The sequence below is a fragment of the Microcebus murinus genome, chromosome 11 (assembly GCF_040939455.1).
Source record: "Microcebus murinus isolate Inina chromosome 11, M.murinus_Inina_mat1.0, whole genome shotgun sequence".
Taxonomy (NCBI): domain Eukaryota; kingdom Metazoa; phylum Chordata; class Mammalia; order Primates; family Cheirogaleidae; genus Microcebus; species Microcebus murinus.
In genome coordinates, this window is record NC_134114.1 from 73,370,123 (window position 1) to 73,388,866 (window position 18,744).

An 18,744-nucleotide genomic window follows, 5' to 3' on the forward strand; every position below is an offset into this window, starting at 1 on the left:
AAATTCTTACAGTAACAGGTAGAAATTTACTCATAGTTTCTGCTTGTTTTCAAGATTATACCTCTGTTCTCTCATACTAGGAGAATATAATTTATTATAATTGGGCTATGATAAAATGTAATTTACTTTTAAAAAGTAATACTGATTCTGTGAGAATATCACTTAAATTCCTTAAGGTTCTGTAGTAATAAATCTTAAAATAGCAACAAATTCTCATAATATTTCCTAATAGCTAAATATTTACATGTGAAAGCAATTAACAGCTCACTGAGGAACTATGCTTTTTTTTCCATTTCTAATTCTTTATCCAAAGTAGCCTAGAAATGGTCTGGACTAAACAGTTGATTTTGTAAATTATTATTCCCCAAGGTCACTTGTTTACATTATGTTTACATTTGAATTATTGAAAACCAGGGCATTAAATTTCTAGAACATATGGTAGAGCCCGCTTTTGACTGACTCTTAATTTCATCTGGCTTTATGAGAAACCACAGGTAATACAGTTTTTGCATGCATAGGAAAAAACACAAGGTTCCTGTCCTCTCTGTAATTTTCGAAAATGCCACCAGATGGAGGTATTACTCTAAGAAACTAGACTACAAACTTACAGTAATTCCTTTTCCAAAGCAAGGACTTAAAAGTTTCTTTGTATGGAAACAAATAAACTTGCAGAAAGACTTTTGATTCCACAAGTTAGATACATAGATGCTTAAAGCATGAACAAAGGCCGAGTACAGTGGCTCATGCCCGTAATCCTAGCACTCTGGGAGGCCAAGGCAGGAGCACCGCTTTAGGTAGGGAGTTGGAGACCAGCCTCAGCAAGGGTGAAGACCCCATCTCTACAAAACAGACATATTAGCCAGGTGTGGTGGTAAGTGCTTGTAGTCCCAGCTACTCAGGAGGCTGAAGCAAGAGAATTGCTTGAACCCAGGAGTTTGAGATTGCAATGAATTATGATGATGCCAGATGTACTCTAGCCCGAGCAACTTAGCGAGACTCTGTCCTAAAAAAAATTATAATAATATAGTATGAACCAGCATACCCATGTTTTTAAAATCTAATGGAACGTGGATGAAACTGGAGAACATCATGTTAAGTGAAATAAGTCAAGCACAGAAAAGACAAATCTCACATGCTCTCCCTTATATGTGGGAGCTAAATATTAAAAACAACTGAGGCTCATGGAGGCAGAGAGTAGAATGATGGCTACCAGAGGCTGGAAAGGGTAGTGGGGAGGTTGGGTGAGATACACTGGGGATGGTTAACAGGTGCAAAATATAGTTAGTTTGACAGCATGAACAATATTTGACAGCACAACAAAGTGACTATAATCAGTAAGTTAAGGTACACTTGAAAATAACTAAAAGAATGGAATTGGAATGTCCCTAATAGAAAAAAATGTTAAATGCCTGAAGTGGTGGATACCTCAATTACCCTGACTTCATTAATTCGCATTGTATGCCTGTATGAAAACATCACATGCACCCTAAAGATATAACTAAAAATAAAAAAATTACAAAGCAAAACAAAAAAAATCTCATGAAATGCCTTTTTTGTTCATAGAAACAGTAAGCAAAAATCTGCTTCTTAAAAGGTTACATTATCAAGATCACTTTTGCCACCATTTCTACTCTCTCATCACATGGTTCTGAGGTCCAAAAACAGCACTGTACTTTTTTTTTTTTAAACCATATGTTACTTGAATCTTTTGAGAGAAATTTTAGCAAGGATTATTAGAGAAGATGTTTTTCCTAACACACAATTTTATTTTTCCTTTAACTCACTAGGGTAAAAGAAATCTTCCATTTCAATAAACTTTACTGAAAACTACCAAGTGTTAGGCACTGGGGAGACTGAGATAAGGTCCTCACCATTAAAAGAACTTATAACCTTGAGACAGTCATGTAAACTGATTAATCATTCTGTGCTATATTTAAGACAAAAGGATCAAGGTGTGTGGGGAGCACTGAAGATACAATTAAGTTTGATACAGTAGTCAGGAAACATTTAGAATTCTGCAGAAAAGAAGAGTTAAGTAGGAGTATCTCTTTAACTGCTTATAAGCTTCTGGAGGGTACTGTTTATTTTTTCCAGCATAATACCTTACATAAATGGGTGTTCAATAAATACTTGAAAAGTAGATGGATGAATAATTAAATTTGGGGGCAGTCATGGGCCTACATTCTTAATTATATCTTCATTAGTCATTTCAGATGTGTAGCTAGTAAGAATTGCTTTTCAGCCAGGTGCGGTGGCTCATGCCTGTAATCCTAGCACTCTGGGAGGCCAAGGCAGCTGGATCACTTGAGCTCTGGAGTTCGAGACCAGCCTGAGCATGAGCAAGAGCAAGACCCCGTTCTCTACCAAAAATAGAAAGAAGTTGACTGGACAGCTAAAAATATACAGAAAAAATTAGCCAGGCATAGTGGCACATGCCTGTAGTCCCACCTATTCGGGAGGCTGAGGCAGAAGGATTGCTTGAGCCCAGGAGTTTGAGGTTGCTGTGAGCTAGGCTGATGCCACAGCACTCTAGCCTGGGCAACAGAGTGAGACTCTGTCTCAAAAAAAAAAAAATTGTTTTTCAACAAAACAAAATTCTTAAGTGAATACAGAAATCTTTTCTTTCATGTTCTTTAGGCAGAAGTAGTTCTAGCTGGAGATAAAAGCAACAGCCTGAGGCTAGGCTACTGTAATGGTATAGGTTTATTATTAGAATGTCATTATTAGAAGCATTTATTTTATTGAGTTGTTCTTTGGAATTAACCATATGCAAAGAGTAAGGAAGATCTTGCTGCTATAGACTGATCTTCAGGATATATATAGTTAAGTAAAAAAAAAAAAAACAACACACACAAAATATAATACAATGTTTACGGTATGTTTCCTGTGGATAAGAAAGGGAAATATTTATACATACTCGCTTATACTTTTTAAAAAGCAACAATGGCTACTGCTGTATAACAAACTTAGCAAGAAAAAAAAAACAAAATAGAAAAAGGAAAGGAAAAAAGAGCAACAATGGCAACATAAACTAACATCTAATTTAAAAATGGTTACCTACAGATGGAGGGAAGAGGGTAAAAGCAACAGGGATTGGAATAGTCTTTAGTTTGGAATTATATAAATGTTTTGCAAAATTTTCTTAAAAAGAAAATTCAAAAATTTGAAAGAAAAATAAATATAGAGCCAGAGGGAAAAAACCATTTAGACATAAAACTCTGAGCTGAAGTAGATAAAATGCCTCTCCCTAATAAAGTAATTTTACTTCAGCCCACTGCCACAAATGTCTTTTCTAAAATAAAAAGCTGATTATGGCCTAACTTTCTTTTGTAAGTCTTTAGTTTTTCTAAAACAAAGTTCAAATACCTCTGAGGCTTTCAGAAATTTGTCTCTGCCTAATTCTCCAGCCTACTGGCAGCCAGTTTCCCACTTAAACATCTAGTTCAAGTTATGGAAAATTACATGTAATTCTCTGAAAGCTAGTTCTCTTTACTTTCTGCTTTTATACCATTGCTTCTCTTCTCTTTCCACTGTAATTCTTGACTATCACTTCCTGGCTAGTCCTCCAAATTTCTTCTGGCTCCATCTCAACCCAACATTAAATTAAGTATCCTTTCTCAGCACTCCCAAAACTTCCTGTACACACCACTATCTTGGCTGTGAGAATATGATGTAATAATCATTGTAGTGTTTTGTTTTGGTATCCTAAGACCGCATATTCCTTGAGTGCTGGGATGTTAACCTATTGCTCTTTGTAGGTTGAGTACCAAATGAAACTAAATGAAGAACTCAGTATGTTTCATAGGTAGATGGATGACTAAATAAATTAAAAAGACATATAAACATATATTCTTATATAAAAATCACAAATTACCATTTGGTTATAAAAAAATTTCTGAGCCCCAAGTAACATTTTAGGTAGTAACTCATACTGCTTATCTTTTACATAATATTTGTACAGCACTTAAAAGTTACCCTTATTAACTGGGCGAGGTGGCTCACACCTATAATCCTAGCACTCTGGGAGGCCGAGGCCGGAGGATCGCTCAAGGTCAGGAGTTCAAAACCAGCCTGAGCAAGAGCAAGACCCTGTCTCTACTAAAAATAGAAAGAAATTAATTGGCCAACTAAAAATATATAGAAAAAATTAGCTGGGCATGGTGGTACATGCCTGTAGTCCCAGCTAGTTGGGAGGCTGAGGCAGGAAGATGGCTTGAGCCCAGTAGTTTGAGGTTGTTGGGAGCTAAGCTGATGCCACAGCACTCTAGCCTAGGCAACAGAGCGAGACTCTGTCTCAAAAAAAAGTTACTCTTATTAAGTATATTATTAGGTCATTAAGTATGAAATGTCTGAGTACCTCGAGAACTAACCTTGACATTTGATATCTTGACATTTTCATTATGACATTTTTTGTTTTATTTTTATTGTGACAGCACATCCTCAGTCTTTTGAATGCATGGTTTTTGGCTTGTGATTACCTTTCCAATTATTTTTAGAGAAATTTTTGTGAAACCATAGATAAATCAAAAATTTTTGTAATTTTTGAATATGAGTTCCCTCTTCAAACCAATGCTGTGCAGACAGCTTGAAATATCAGTGAAGTGTCTGAGAAGGACGTGGATAATGAACGCACAGTATGTTAATGGTTTGAGAAGTTCTGTTCTTGTGATTTTAATCTTGAAAATGAGCAACATAGATGACCTGAGACCAAGGTGGACAATGATGAGCTGAAAGCTGTAATGGAAGTGAATCCATCTCAAACTACGAGTGAATTAGCAGCAAGGTTGGACATTAGTATTCCAACAATACTGGACCATTTGAAACAAATGGGCAAGGTAACAAAGCTGGAAAGATGAGTATTGCAGGAATTAAATAAGCATCAGAAGAGAAATCATCTCAAAGCTTGCCTTTCTTTGCTGTCACAACATGAAGGGGAACCATTTCTATACCATATTGTTACACGTGATGAAAAATGGATTCTTTTTGACAATCACAAGCATTCAGTACAATGGTTAGATAAAGATGAAGTGCCAAAACATAGTCCAAAACCAAATATTCATCCAAAAAAGCTAATAGTGTCTGTCTGGTGGTCCAGGACTGGTATTATCCACTATAGCTTCATGAAACCTGATCAATCAACTACAGTGAATGTCTACTACAATCAACTGGACAAAATGATGAGGACGTTTGCGATTAAGCAGCCGAAACAGGTCAACAGAGACAGGCCAATCCTCTTCCTAAAGAATGCTCGACCACATGTTGAACAATGTTGCTCAAACTACAGAGGTTGGACTTGGAAACTCTGTCATCCACCTTATTCACCAGACCTTGTACCAACCACTTCATCCAGGCTTTGGACCACTTCTTGCAGGAAAAATATTCAATTATCAACAAGCTGCAGAAAACGCCTTTTGCAATTTTATCGCTACTTGCTCCCCAGGATTCTTCGCTGCTGTCAAAACATGCTACCTTTAAGATGGCAAAACTGTGTCAACAGTTTAGACACATACTTTGATTAATGATACTGCTTCTTGTTTGAGATATAATAAACTGATTCAAAACAGGACTTTTCATATTTAATGACCTAATAAACCTCACTAACAAAATAGTAATAAAGTGGTAAATAGATTATTAAAAACACTAAGTTCTTTTCCTCAGTTTACAAAAGAAAAACCACCATGTTTATCAGTACTGTGATAAAATTATATCGTTTTCTTAGGGTAAATTACATAGAAATACCACATTTACAACATAAATAGCAATTCAAATTAAAGTTTCTTTTCAAGCTTATATTTATATACAATTTCAAATACAAACTAGAGAGCAATATAATGAATTACCATGTATCTATTATCTAGTTCCACTATTATCAACTCATATCGATGCTATTTCAAATAAAACACATTATTTGTAAACATCCGCAATGTAAGTATACCTTAACAGATCACTTATTTCTTTAACATTAACATATTATATTAAACATTAAATTAAGTATATTAAATATTAAATATCCACTCCAAGCTATTCCTTTAGTCTCATGATTCTGTTTTTTCCAAAGATTGAATAGAAATCCAAACAAGATTCACACATTGTATTTGATTTCACGTATTTTTTATATCTTTTATTAACCTGAAAGTTCCCCTTCCTTTTTTCCTTGCAACCTTCTTTGTGGAAGACATTAGGTAGTTTTTCCTGTAGTCTTTCTTGCCTTCTAGATTTTGCTAACTACATCCCTGTGGTATCTTTTAACATACTTTTCTGTCCCTTGTAATTCTTATAAACTGGCTGCTATATAGAGGCTCCATTGGATTCAAGTTCAATTATTCTTGGCAAGAAAACTTTCTAAGTGGTGTCATGGACTCCTACCAGAAGGCACTTGATGGATGTCTGGTTGTCTCTTTTTGTGTGAGGTTAAGTATGTTCTGTGGATTAAGGTACTGTCAAGCCTTATCTATCCATTATAAAGTTCCCCATCAGCTCATACTTAATATTTTTAGCAGCCATTGAGGAGCATAAGGCTTTATCCATTATCTAACTACAAGCAGTAAATGATGTCTTTTTATCATTTTTCATTTACCTAATATATTATTTCTTCATTATTAGGTGATTAGGTGGAGTATTTTTTTTTTTTTTTTTTTTGAGACAGAGTCTCACTTTGTTGCCCAGGCTAGAGTGTGTGCTGTGGTGTCAGCCTAGCTCACAGCAACCTCAAACTCCTGGGCTCAAGTGATCCTTCTGCCTCAGCTTCCTGAGTAGCTGGGACTACAGGCATGCGCCACCATGCTCAGCTGATTTTTTCTATATATATTAGTTAGCCAATTAATTTCTTTCTATTTATAGTCGAGACAGGGTCTTGCTCTTGCTCAGGCTGGTTTCGAACTCCTGACCTTGAACAATCCACCAGCCTCGGCCTCCCAGAGTGCTAGGATTACAGGCGTGAGCCACCGCGCCCGGCCTTAGGTGGAATACTTCTATAAAGAGAAACTTTCCCTCATCAAATTTAACTTGGAGGTACAGTTCATAAAGAAGAGGTATTTTCATTTATTTTTCTTATTTACCAGTTTTCAAAAGAGTTCAATCACTAGCATCCATCAAAGGAGACCAATAATTTTTTTAAATCACATAATGAACTCATGGATTTGAACTTATTTAATGAATTTTAATCTATTGTCAGCATCCTTGTCAATTTCCAAATTTTAGCCAACTGGAAACCCTTCATCAGTTCCTAAGTCCTTTTGACAAGATCTCAAGTAGTCTTTGATAACTACTTGTCTTTCTGGTATGACAAGATGCACGAGGCCAGGGTAGAGCACAGTGGCTCATGCCTGTAATCCTAGTACTCTGGGAGGTGGAGGCAAGAGGATTGCCTGAGCTCATGAGTTCAAGACTAGCCTGAGCAAGAGTGAGACCCCCGTCTCTACTAAAAGTAGAAAAAATTAGCCTGTCAACTAAAAACAGAAACAAAAATTAGCCAGATGTGGTGGCTTGCACCTGTCTTTAGTCCCAGCTATTTGGGAGGCTGAGGCAGGAGGACTGCTTGAGCCCAGGAGTTTGAGGTTGCTGTGAGATAGGCTGACACTATGGCACTCACTATAGCTTGGGCAACAAAGTGAGACTCTGTCTCAAAAAAAAAAAAAAAAAAATTTTAAAAATGCACCAGGCTCATCTTGTAAATGTCTTGCCTCAGGCTATAACTCAGCCATTTCATCAAAAAGCCCTACTTCTATTTAAATTGAAAATTAAATTGTAACTTGTATACTAGGTAAACATATCACAAATGGACTGGTCACTGTTTTCATGAGTTTTTAATGGAATGCACTAGGATATATGTATTTTTAGAGAAAATACATTAAGAACTTATACTAGCATTTGAAATTCAAATTTGCTAGTGTTTTTACTTCTTTGATTTTATTTTTTTATTATCACTTGGGTTAAGTTTCTTGGGTCCAAATGACACGAATAAAATTATCTGCTATATCTTAGAATATATACTAGTTTCAAAAATAATACCATTATTAATAATAATATGGTTACTAAAAACTAAGGTTTTGGGTTTTTTTGTTTTTTGTTTTGTTTCTTTGAGACAGGGTCTTATTCTATTGCCTGGGCTACAGTGTAGTGGTGTCATCATAGCTCACTACGACCTCAAACTCAGGGCTTGAGTCAGTCTCCCGAATAGCTGAAACTATAGGTGCCTGCCACCATGCCTGGGTTTTTTCCTTATTTTTTGTAGAGACAGGGGTCTTGCTATGTTGCTCAGACTGGTCTCAAACTCCTGGCCTCAAGTGATCCTTCCACCCGGGCCTCCCAAAGTGCTAGGATTACAGCCGGCATGAGCCATGGAGCTTGGCCTCTTTGTAATTCTTTTTGTCTTCAGGAATACTCACTCCTACAATCAAACTACTGCTTTAAAGTCAGCTGAAATAATTTATTTCCATGTGACTACCAATTTGGTATAATTAGGATCATTTGCTTTTTACTTATTTTTAGGGACTACTTTTTTATTGATTTTGATTTAATGCTGCTTTATTTACTTAGATACAACTTCAGAGCTACAAAACAAGTTACAGGCAGAAGTTCAGTGTCCATCCCTGTATCCTCCATACTAAGTCCTCTTTTCCCAAATAGTAACCACTTTCAAGAGTTTATTTTCCCCCCTTTTAATATAAGCAAAGTATGAACAAGAATGTTTATATTCCCCTTTCATAAATAATCGGTAACATATTTTATACTTTTAAATAAATTATACCATTATACACACATTATATCCTAGAGATCATTCCATAGCAATAGATACATTACCCACCCAATTCCTTTGTGCAACTGCATACACTCCATTTTCTAGATACACTAGTTACATGACACTCAAGAATGAACGTGTTTTGCCTCTAATTCTGCAATGCTACAAACAGTGATACAAAAAAAAAAATGGTACCTTGCATTTTTGTATCTATAACAGTGTGTCTTTTGATTTGCTATTTATCAATCAACTAAACACATCCTCCTTGAAGATTTAAATTTATAACCACTCAGCACTCAGATCCTGATTTCTAAATACTACCCTACACTTAAGTAAACTACAGTTCCATTGAGAAATGGTAGATTCTAGGGCTGGGACAGGGAAGGTACAAGAAGAGCCTGGACAATCTTGCTGTGCTAAAAAGTAAACACTTAAAAAAATAAAAGATGAAGGCATATCAAAAAGAACATAGGAAAAATAAAAACATATGGAAGCCAATTTGAAGGGGCTTCCATTGGCCAAACTGGATTTGCACATCAAGATAAGAAGTTAAAGATTACCTAGCAAATAAAACAGGAACCACTGAATCTATGCTGATGAGAGAGAGAAAAACTGACAGAGGAGGGCTCTAATAGAGCTCTGAATGCCAAGTGGTAAAAGTGGACAGGGTGGTAGTGCTAGAGAAATATCATTTCACAATCATCATAGAAAATGTTGGTTCAGGCAAGAATAATCCATGAGTGTTATTAAATCTAGGGTGAGAGTTTGCTGAGTGAGATAATTACATAGCCTCAAAGTGCATTCTTGTAAGTTGCTTATTAGCTATAAGGGATAAATTAGAAAATACAATGGAGAAACCAGACACCCTGTCCTGTTGATCAAAAGTAGCATCACCAAAAGGGGCAGGCACACAATATAAACCTTCAAATGTGATGTCCTTGGAAGGTACGAGGGTACCAGGTGTGCAGTACTCCAGCCAGGTATGTACATGTAAAAAGTATGCTTTCTGCAATCTACTCTCAAAAATTCAGAGAAAATATGTATTACACATATATCATGTGTATAAATTATATGTAAGTAAAAACAGAGAATAAGGAAATATAGCAAAAAGTTAAAAATTAGTGAATATGAACAAGGATATGCAATGAAGTTCTTGATATAACTCTTGCAAGTTTCTGTAATTTGAAATTAATTCAAAATTTTAAAAATATTAATAAACAAAAATGTTTTTCCAATATCACAAGTTTTCTTCATTATCATCCAAAATTGTGAAATCTCATTTGCAGGTAGTAAAATGTACAAACATGAGGAAATTTAAAAGCCACAGAAGTCAAATGAATATAATAGGCAAGTAAATAAACATTCAATGGCATGAAAAATAAAATAATCTAATATATAATCAATATATTATAATTAATATTAATAATTAATATGTATTAATTAATGTATAATCAATAAATTGGCCATTTCTTCTAGGCAGGTAGAAATGTAAGAACTGCATAAAACTTTAAGAACCTAAAAAGCCAGTGTGTAGATGGGTGGAGGGGAAAAAAAGAACAGAATCCTGAAAAGGTAAAAATGAATGTTAAGGAAAAAGAGATTAAACGCCAAATGTATATAATAATCTGCCTCCGAAACTGCTATTTGACTAATTCAGCATGTTGCCATCTTTTCCTTGGTAACAGACATCCCGTTGTCATGGTCAACAGGTATAAAAGAATGCACAGCACAAACTCTCTGCAGCTAAGTATGGCCATGAGCTTAAGTTCTGACAAACAAGAAATAAGTAGAAGTGCTGGGCTGTATTTCCTTGAGAGTTATTCAATGGAAGCTGACTCAGCTAGAAGGTGCTCCCTTTTATGGCCCTTCAAAGTCTGTGGTTCACTAGAAATGAGAGAAAAGTGTTCAAAATTCTTATCTGCACAGGTTCTTTTAGTATTAAGGCCAACATTCTTTTCCCATACCCTCAAAGTTATTCTAAGTCAATATTCTTAATAACTTGAATGACCAGAAAAAAAATTAATATTCTTTGTAATAAGAATGACATGAAATCAAATTTAAATTTTTTTTAAATTTAAAGTTAAATATTTAAGAATTTTAAAGTGCTATCCTCAGTGGTTCTCCCCCCATATAACTGTTACAATTCTATATCTAGATTAACTGAGAGAAATGCTTCTCAAACTCTGGCCCATATCAACATTACCGCCTCCCCAATTTTTTTCTGTTTTGTTTGTTTTTTAGAGATAGGGTCTCACTCAGTTGCTCAAGTTGGTCTTGAACTCCTGGCTCTTCCAGCCTTGGCCTCCCAAAAGGCTTGGAATTGGCCAGAACCATCCCCAATTTTTTAATTGCATATACCTGGACACCATCCCACACCTACTTAACCCCATTACAAATGCAATACTATGATTGATTTGCGGGTTTTAATGGCTTACCTCTATTTGCAGGATAAAATGACTACCATCTAAACTCTGCCTACCTTTCCAACTTAATCTACTCTGCACTCAAACCACACTGACTTTCTTCAGTCCCTGAATTTGCCATGCTCTTTCCCACTTCATAGCCTTGGTATAAGCAATACTCCCTATCTAGAAAACTTAATCCTGACTCTCTTCCCTAGTACCCCTATTCTACCTAGAAAACTTAATCCACATCCTCTTCCCTAGTACCCCTAGCTCTACTCATCCTTCATGTCTCGAAGTTTTCCCTGACCGCCTCCCTCAGACTATGTAAGGCACCTGACCTGGCACATAAAACATGCCCACAGGGTGTTTTACTTAACATGTGTAGACCCACTTTATAGCACTCTACCTGTCTCTGAAGACATATTTGCGAATTAATAAATGTTTAATATTATCTCCTGGCCGGGTGCAGTGTCTCACACCTATAATCCTAGTACTCTGGGAGGCCGAGGTGGGCAGACTGCTCGAGGTCAGGAGTTCGAAACCAGCCTGAGCGAGACCTCGTCTCTACCAAAAATAGAAAGAAATTAATCGACCAACTAAAAACATATATACAAAAAAAAAAAAAAATTATCTGAGCATGGTGGCACATGCCTGTAGTCCCAGCTACTTGGGAGGCTGAGGCAGGAGGACTGCTTGAGCCCAGGAGTTTGAGGTTGCTGTGAGCTAGGCTGACGCCACAGCACTCACTCTTGGCCTGGGCAACAAAGGGAGACTCTGTCTCAAAAAAAAAAAAAAAAAAAAAAAAATTATCTCCTCTTTGCTTTCTATTTGAAAGCACCATAAACCTGAACCTTCCACACAACATTTTACCATTCTTTCTTCCTGGCATCTCTGCATCTAGATTTCTTCTTTTTTTTTTTCTTCTTCCTTAAAGTCTTCTAATTTAAAACTGTTCTAGGGAAAATAATTTTAAGCAGAAGCTGCTTCTGAAGAATCAGAAAATCTGGAAACACTGGGTCTACTTTCTACACCATCACAACTGCCTAAAACTAAGTAATACTGTTTCCTTTGGACAATGCATTTACTGGTACTTTCCAATTCACCAATCACCTTCCACAAACAAATGTCTTATACCTAGACAGCTTCATTCATTCACGTTATCTGCTTGGCCCTTATGGCCCTTTCATTTATATGCCAACTAAGACAAAATTTTAAATCATTAAATCTATTATACCTTACAAAATATTTTCCATTTTATCTTTTTTTTTTTTTTTTTAAGCAATAATCGCGCCTCGGATAAACCTCATTGGCTACGATACTGCCACTGCGCAAAGCTTTTTCCATTTTATCTTTACAATAAAAACAAAATGTTCCTCAAGGCACACATAAGGAGTTTTCCTAGATCCTTTTCAGAGAAGGCAACCTTTCCAAGGTCCCAGTTTTTTAAAGAGAGAATTATTAAATTCCAGCTGCAGGCAAATTCTTAGTTCCAATCCCAGCCAAGATCTTGCCCTGAAGACCTTGTGCACCTCCAAATATCCCCTCCTTTGCTGCCATGCAGACCTTACTGCTCAGGCTTTGGGTTCCCTTTTGCTTTGGGCATGTGTAAGTTTTCTTTTTATTTATTTATTTATTCTTTTTGATGGCCTTCATTTTCATTCTCGTTCTGCATGTGTAAGTAAGTTTTCTTTCAAGTTCAGCCAAGAAACTATTTTTTTCCTTTTTGCTCTATTTTATCTAGCATTCTCAGGTGTTTGGGGAAGGGAGTGCTTTGGGAGTAAGAGCCCATGTTAGCTCAGCCCAACATGACAGAATGTTAACACCTCCTTTCACCACCCCTTTCTCCACTCACATCAGTCCTTTGAACTAAAGACAATTCCTATCCTAGGTACATGAGAACAATGCATTCTCAAGAAAATAAACAAAGATTCTTCTATACCATAGAGGGAAAAAGTCTTGGAACTAGTCTGAAATAGTATATAAAGGAAGAATGAGTACAACAATGAATGATATTCTAAGAAAATAGTAGCAATGAATGAGCAGCTGCTTTCCTTACCACCACATCACCAACAGAAGAAACTAGCACTGATAAATCTTGGAGTGGATTTAAAATGTCAAGAAAGTAATATTGTAGTGGTGTGGGAGTAGTGAAAGGAAATGAATAACTCAAAACAGTAACACTAGAAAAAACTGTTAATGTGTATTTAAACAGTATATATAAATTAGACTGACTGTACCAAAGCCTTAAATCTATAATTTTTTAATTTTAATTCGATTAAATAATTAATGTATTCTTTTTACACTAGCACAGAAAGACTTTCTTTTTATGTATCCCATTTCCCTACTTTTCCTTTCCTTTTTTCTTTTAAAGTGTTAGTAGTATTTATATGGATTAGATTCAAGGTGGGGGTATGCGGGGAGTATGTTATAGGATACACTAATAGAAGGTAAACCAATTTTCCACAGAAATATTCTAATAGAAGATTGTGTGTCTGACAAAGAGCTACATATACACAAATCTAAGAATTGTATTTATTATTCTAAAGAATAGACCATATTGCACTAAATTCTCCTTCTATAGATCGTTTCCTTCCGCCTTAACTACTACTTAAGGGTCAATGCCATTCAAAAGAGCTTTTAGGTAATTTTTGAAACAGTTTCTTGGCAGATAATTGTGGATCAAATTCAACGCTAACTTCGTGTTTTTGAAGTTCAACCATGATTTTCTCCTAGCTCTCTAGTTCTTTCTTTTCATTGCAATTGTATTTACATTCGTAAATACAAATACAATGTATATTAACACTGGTTAGATGAGCCTCGGATTTCTGCCACACTCAATAAAAATACTTCAAGATTACTATGAATTCTTCAAAAGTAGAGAAAGATTAAAAACAAGAACTTAAGATAGTTATTAGAGATAAAAACTATAGATCTTTCTCCTGAATTCAAGAAAAGAATCTTTACCTCAAAATGTGCCATAGGTGTTCTTTGGACTATCTTAATTGTAAGTATAAATACAGGAATGTCTATGAATAAAATCTATACATATACTATTTTCAAAACAAATTCCTTAAATAAAAAAGGAAAGTAAGATTACTAGTTGGTGGTATGTGCAAAAGATATCATGTACCTTATTTAGCCATTCCCTTATTTTCCCAGGCATAGGTCATTGTTTCAGCTCATGTTCCCACAGTATTTTGCTTATATGTTATTAATAATTCTTTTACAAGATTACAAATATTTTTATACATGTTGTCTCCAAATGGAATCTTGAAAATAATAAGAGTCAGGACCTTTCTTTATTTTATAGACCACTATCCACTTCAGCAGTGACTGGAGAAACAATCTGGAAAGTAGTAAATAATGAGTAAATGCTACTCATTAACAAAAAAAAAAAAATGAATTAGTAGCCAAAGGGAAGCAATGGCTTTCAAACTTTTTGGACCATGACCTATACATTCTATATCATGCACTACACACATGCAAGTAAATAAAACACAAGTTTGATGAAATAATACAATAGCTACAAAAGGTTTCAGAAAATCTTTTCTTCTGTATGACTCTAAAAAGCAGGTAGTTCCATTGTTTTGTCAGACATCGACCAACAATGAGTTTGTTTCAGCATTCTGAACTATCAACCCAAAACAAAACTGTATTATAAAGCAAACTCTTCTTAAAATATAATATGATTCTATCCCCTTAAAGTCTCCAACTGAAGAAATGAGAATAAAACTGCTAGACATAGATGCTAGGAAGGATAGCTCCTAGTCTGACTAATTTTAAAGATGATTATTGAATAATATTGAATCTAAAGTAAATATTCTCTAGTAAGTATTCATTCAGGGAATAATCAGATAAGAATAAAGGGATATGTATATAAACATTTTAGAGTCACTAAATAATAGTTTTATAAACTACATACAAAATTTATTACAATATTATAAACTACATATGAAATTTATTACAATATTAATAACATGATAAAAATTTCTAATTCTATTATTTATAGTTACAACAACTAGACAAAGCTTAACCACTTCTTCGCCCATTAGTATTTAGTATTACATATCAGGCAGAAGTCTAACACACAGGAATTATGTTTCAAAATAATTGTGCAGGGTGTCGGGAGGGGAAGTAGTATAGTAGATAGGAGCTAAGTTAAACCAGATTGGCCATGAGATGAAATACATTGAAGCTATATGATAAACATGGGGTTCATTTTACTACTGTCACTGCTTTTGTATATACAACTAATTATCCATAATTTTTTGAGACAGCTGTGTCACCCAGGTTGGAGTTCAGTGGCATGATCATATCCCACTACAGCCTTAACAAGCTATCCTCTTGCATCAGCCTCTGGAGTAGCTAGGACTACCGGTACACACCACCATACCAGTGGTAATTTTTTAAATTTTGTAGAGACAGGGTCTCACTGCATTGCCCCAGCTGGTCAAGAACTCCTAGCCACAAGTGATCCTTCTACCTCAAACTTCCAAGGTGCTTGATTACAGGCATTTGCCACTGAGCCTAGCCTCATAATAATAAGTTAGCACAAGTAATGTCTACCCTTAAAAGTTCAATTTTAAAGATATTATCCATTATTAATTTGCTATTTAAAATACTATATGCTTTTAAATTACTTTAATGAACTCTGCCACAAAAAAATAAGTTACCAGAACTATGAAATTTTAAATAAAATTTATAACTTGATATTTCATCACAGTTAGCATTGTATATACCTATGGAAATGTGCTGTACATAAGAACAAACTCCCCCTACTGTGAGTCACTTAGTAAAAAAAGTGAAATAACCAATGTAGTACATGACTGCTAGACACTAAGTCAATCTTTTAGTATACAATACATGCTACTGCCAGGGTGCATTGGCAGTCGCTTACACCTGTAATCCTAGCACTCTGGGAGGCTGAGGCAAAAGCCATCACTTGAAGTGAATAGCTTCATATATATGCATAAGAATTTAACATGAATACAATTCTCCTGGGAATCTTGTTAAAACAGAAATTTTGATTCAGTAGATCTGGGACACACGGGAACTTTTAAGGTAAAGGAATTGTTCTGTATAGTACTGGGTGAAGTATAAATGATTCTAGGCATCTGTCAAAACCCACAGAACTATATCACAGAATAAATGTAATATATACACATTTTGAAAATTAACCCTTATGATGAGGATTCCAGAATGGAATGCAAACCATGACAAATAAATCTAACTTTATTACAAATTTATAACATAATCACACTGAAGGAGCTGTGGGAAAAATGACTTAACTTCACTAACTTTGGAAAACAGTGTTTTGACCAGAAACTCCAAGGATACATACACAAGTATACTGTACTCAAACACTGTATTCTAACTGGTAAATTAGTTTCTCCTGAGAGTATGGCCTAAAAATTCTGAAATTGCTTTCCATGTATACTGAGGTTTAAATGCATAAATGATGCATGATGGATGATTAGAGCCAGGTTTCTCACTGTTGGATATAGAGGTTATCCACTTTGTTTGCTGTAAGGGCCTGGAAGCAGTGACACTTGAATAGCAAAAAGCACATGCACTGCCCAGATCTTGGTTTCTAATACCACTCTCCAATAAAAGGAATCAGGGTGCCTTGGAGAATAGCTGATTCTAGGACAAAAGGATGAGAATGTATAAAAGAAACATAGAAGCCAACCTGGAAAAGCCCCTAGGGGCCAAGGCTAGCGCAACAAAACAACTTACTGAATTACAACTGAAAAGTATAAAATATATATAAATAAATCCATGCCTTATAAATGACTGAATAAATAAAGAATTCTTTACAGATATTCCATTTAATATATTTAAGATATCCTCCTCACCAGGAGATGGGGCTTAATTCTCACCCACACCCCCTGGGGAGTAGGCTAGACAAAGTGACTTGTTTCCAAAGAGTACAGTACGAAAAGGAAAAAAAACAGTAACTTTACAGAGCAGAAACCTAGAAAATATTATCTTGACCAAGTGATGGACGTTAACATCACCAGTAATGTCATATGGATATCATGTTTTCCATATTATATGACTAGAGCACTTTATCTCTGTGGTATTCTTTCTAAAAAACCATAACCCTAGTTTATCCTAGAAAAAACATCAAATTCTGATTTCAGGACATTCTACAGGACATCTGGCCAGTATTTCTCAAGATTGTTAAGGTCAGAAAAAATAAGCAAAGACTTAAAAATTCTCACAAACCAAAGACTAGGGAGATTTCACTACTAAATGTAGTATGGTACTCTAGATTAAATCCTGGAACAGAGAGAAGGGCATTAATAGAAAAACTAATACAATACAGGTAATGACTGGAGTTTAGTTAAGATTTTAAAAGAACAATTTGTTTAAATGCCTATAAATCCAGTTTCCCCATTTGGAGAGTGGGAATCATAACACTGTGTACATCACAGGTGTTTTGTGAGAATTAATACATAATGCCTCACATGCACTATGCATGTGAGGCAGAGTAAGAGCTCAAAAATCAGTCAGAGTAAGAGCTCAAAAATTACTGGTTGCCACTGTTACTGTTTCAAGAGAAATGAAATTTACTTAGCCTCTTGCTGGCATGGCCCATGACACCTTCATTTGTGGATTCCCAGAAAATAAAAACCATGTGTAACACCACCAAAAATAAAAAATGTGGCAAGATGCTGAATGACACCCATTGAACAATTTCATATATATGCATATGAATTTAATACATACAAGAATCACTTGGGAATCTCGTTAAAATGAAGGTTATGACCTCAGTGGGTCTGGGATAGGGCAGAAGGTTCTACATTTATAATAAGCTCCCAAGTGATGCCAATGCTGCTGGTCCAAGAACTACAACTGAAGCTGCAACTTTTCTATTTCTGTAGTTTTAATTTTTTCCACAAAAAAAAATTTTTTTTTTAAGTTTTTTCCATGCCTTCATCACAAAGAAATACTCTTATTTTTAAATACAGAACTGTACCATATGGAACCCAAAAGCAATGAAGATCTTAAGGAAGCACCTACTTAAGCAGAATAAAAAAGGGGCAGCTTCACATCGTTTGCCCACACATTGTCTTATGCCTATATACATAAAAGTCATGTCTTTGATAGTTAAGTCATATTCAATTCTCTTATCCTTAATAGTTAAAATAGTTAGCCTAAATACATTACAGTAATCTAGATTAACCATAGTCCTAGGCTGGGCACAGTGGCTCATGCTTGTAATCCTAGCACTCTGTGAGGCCGAGGCAGGAGGACTGCTTGAGCTCAGGAGTTCAAGACCAACCTGGGCAAGAGTGAGGCCCCACCGCGTCTCTACAAAAATTAGGCAGGAGTCATGGCACATGCCTATACAGTCTCAACTACTCCAGGGACTGATGCCCGAGGATCACTTGAGCCCAGGAGTCTGAGGTTGCAGTGAGCCATGACAACACCACTGCACTCTGTGAGGGGCAGAGCAAGACCCTGCCTTAAAAAAAAAAAAAACAGTCCCAGGAAATTGTGTGAAAATCTTAATATGGTAAATTCTATTTGGAGACAGAGCAGTAAAGCTCTATTACTAAAGCTCTTGCTAAATAGTATATTGAGTTTTCAATG

At 35.5% G+C, this 18,744-nt stretch overlaps 1 protein-coding gene and 1 pseudogene across 2 annotated transcripts in view; both read right to left on the reverse strand.

The window, feature by feature from the left end:
- CHD1 (chromodomain helicase DNA binding protein 1) overlaps positions 1-18,744 on the reverse strand; it is a 70,674-nt gene that overhangs the window by 45,326 nt on the left and 6,604 nt on the right. The gene's annotated exons all lie outside the window — the stretch shown is intronic.
- Positions 12,403-12,481, reverse strand: LOC142874146 (uncharacterized; annotated as a pseudogene).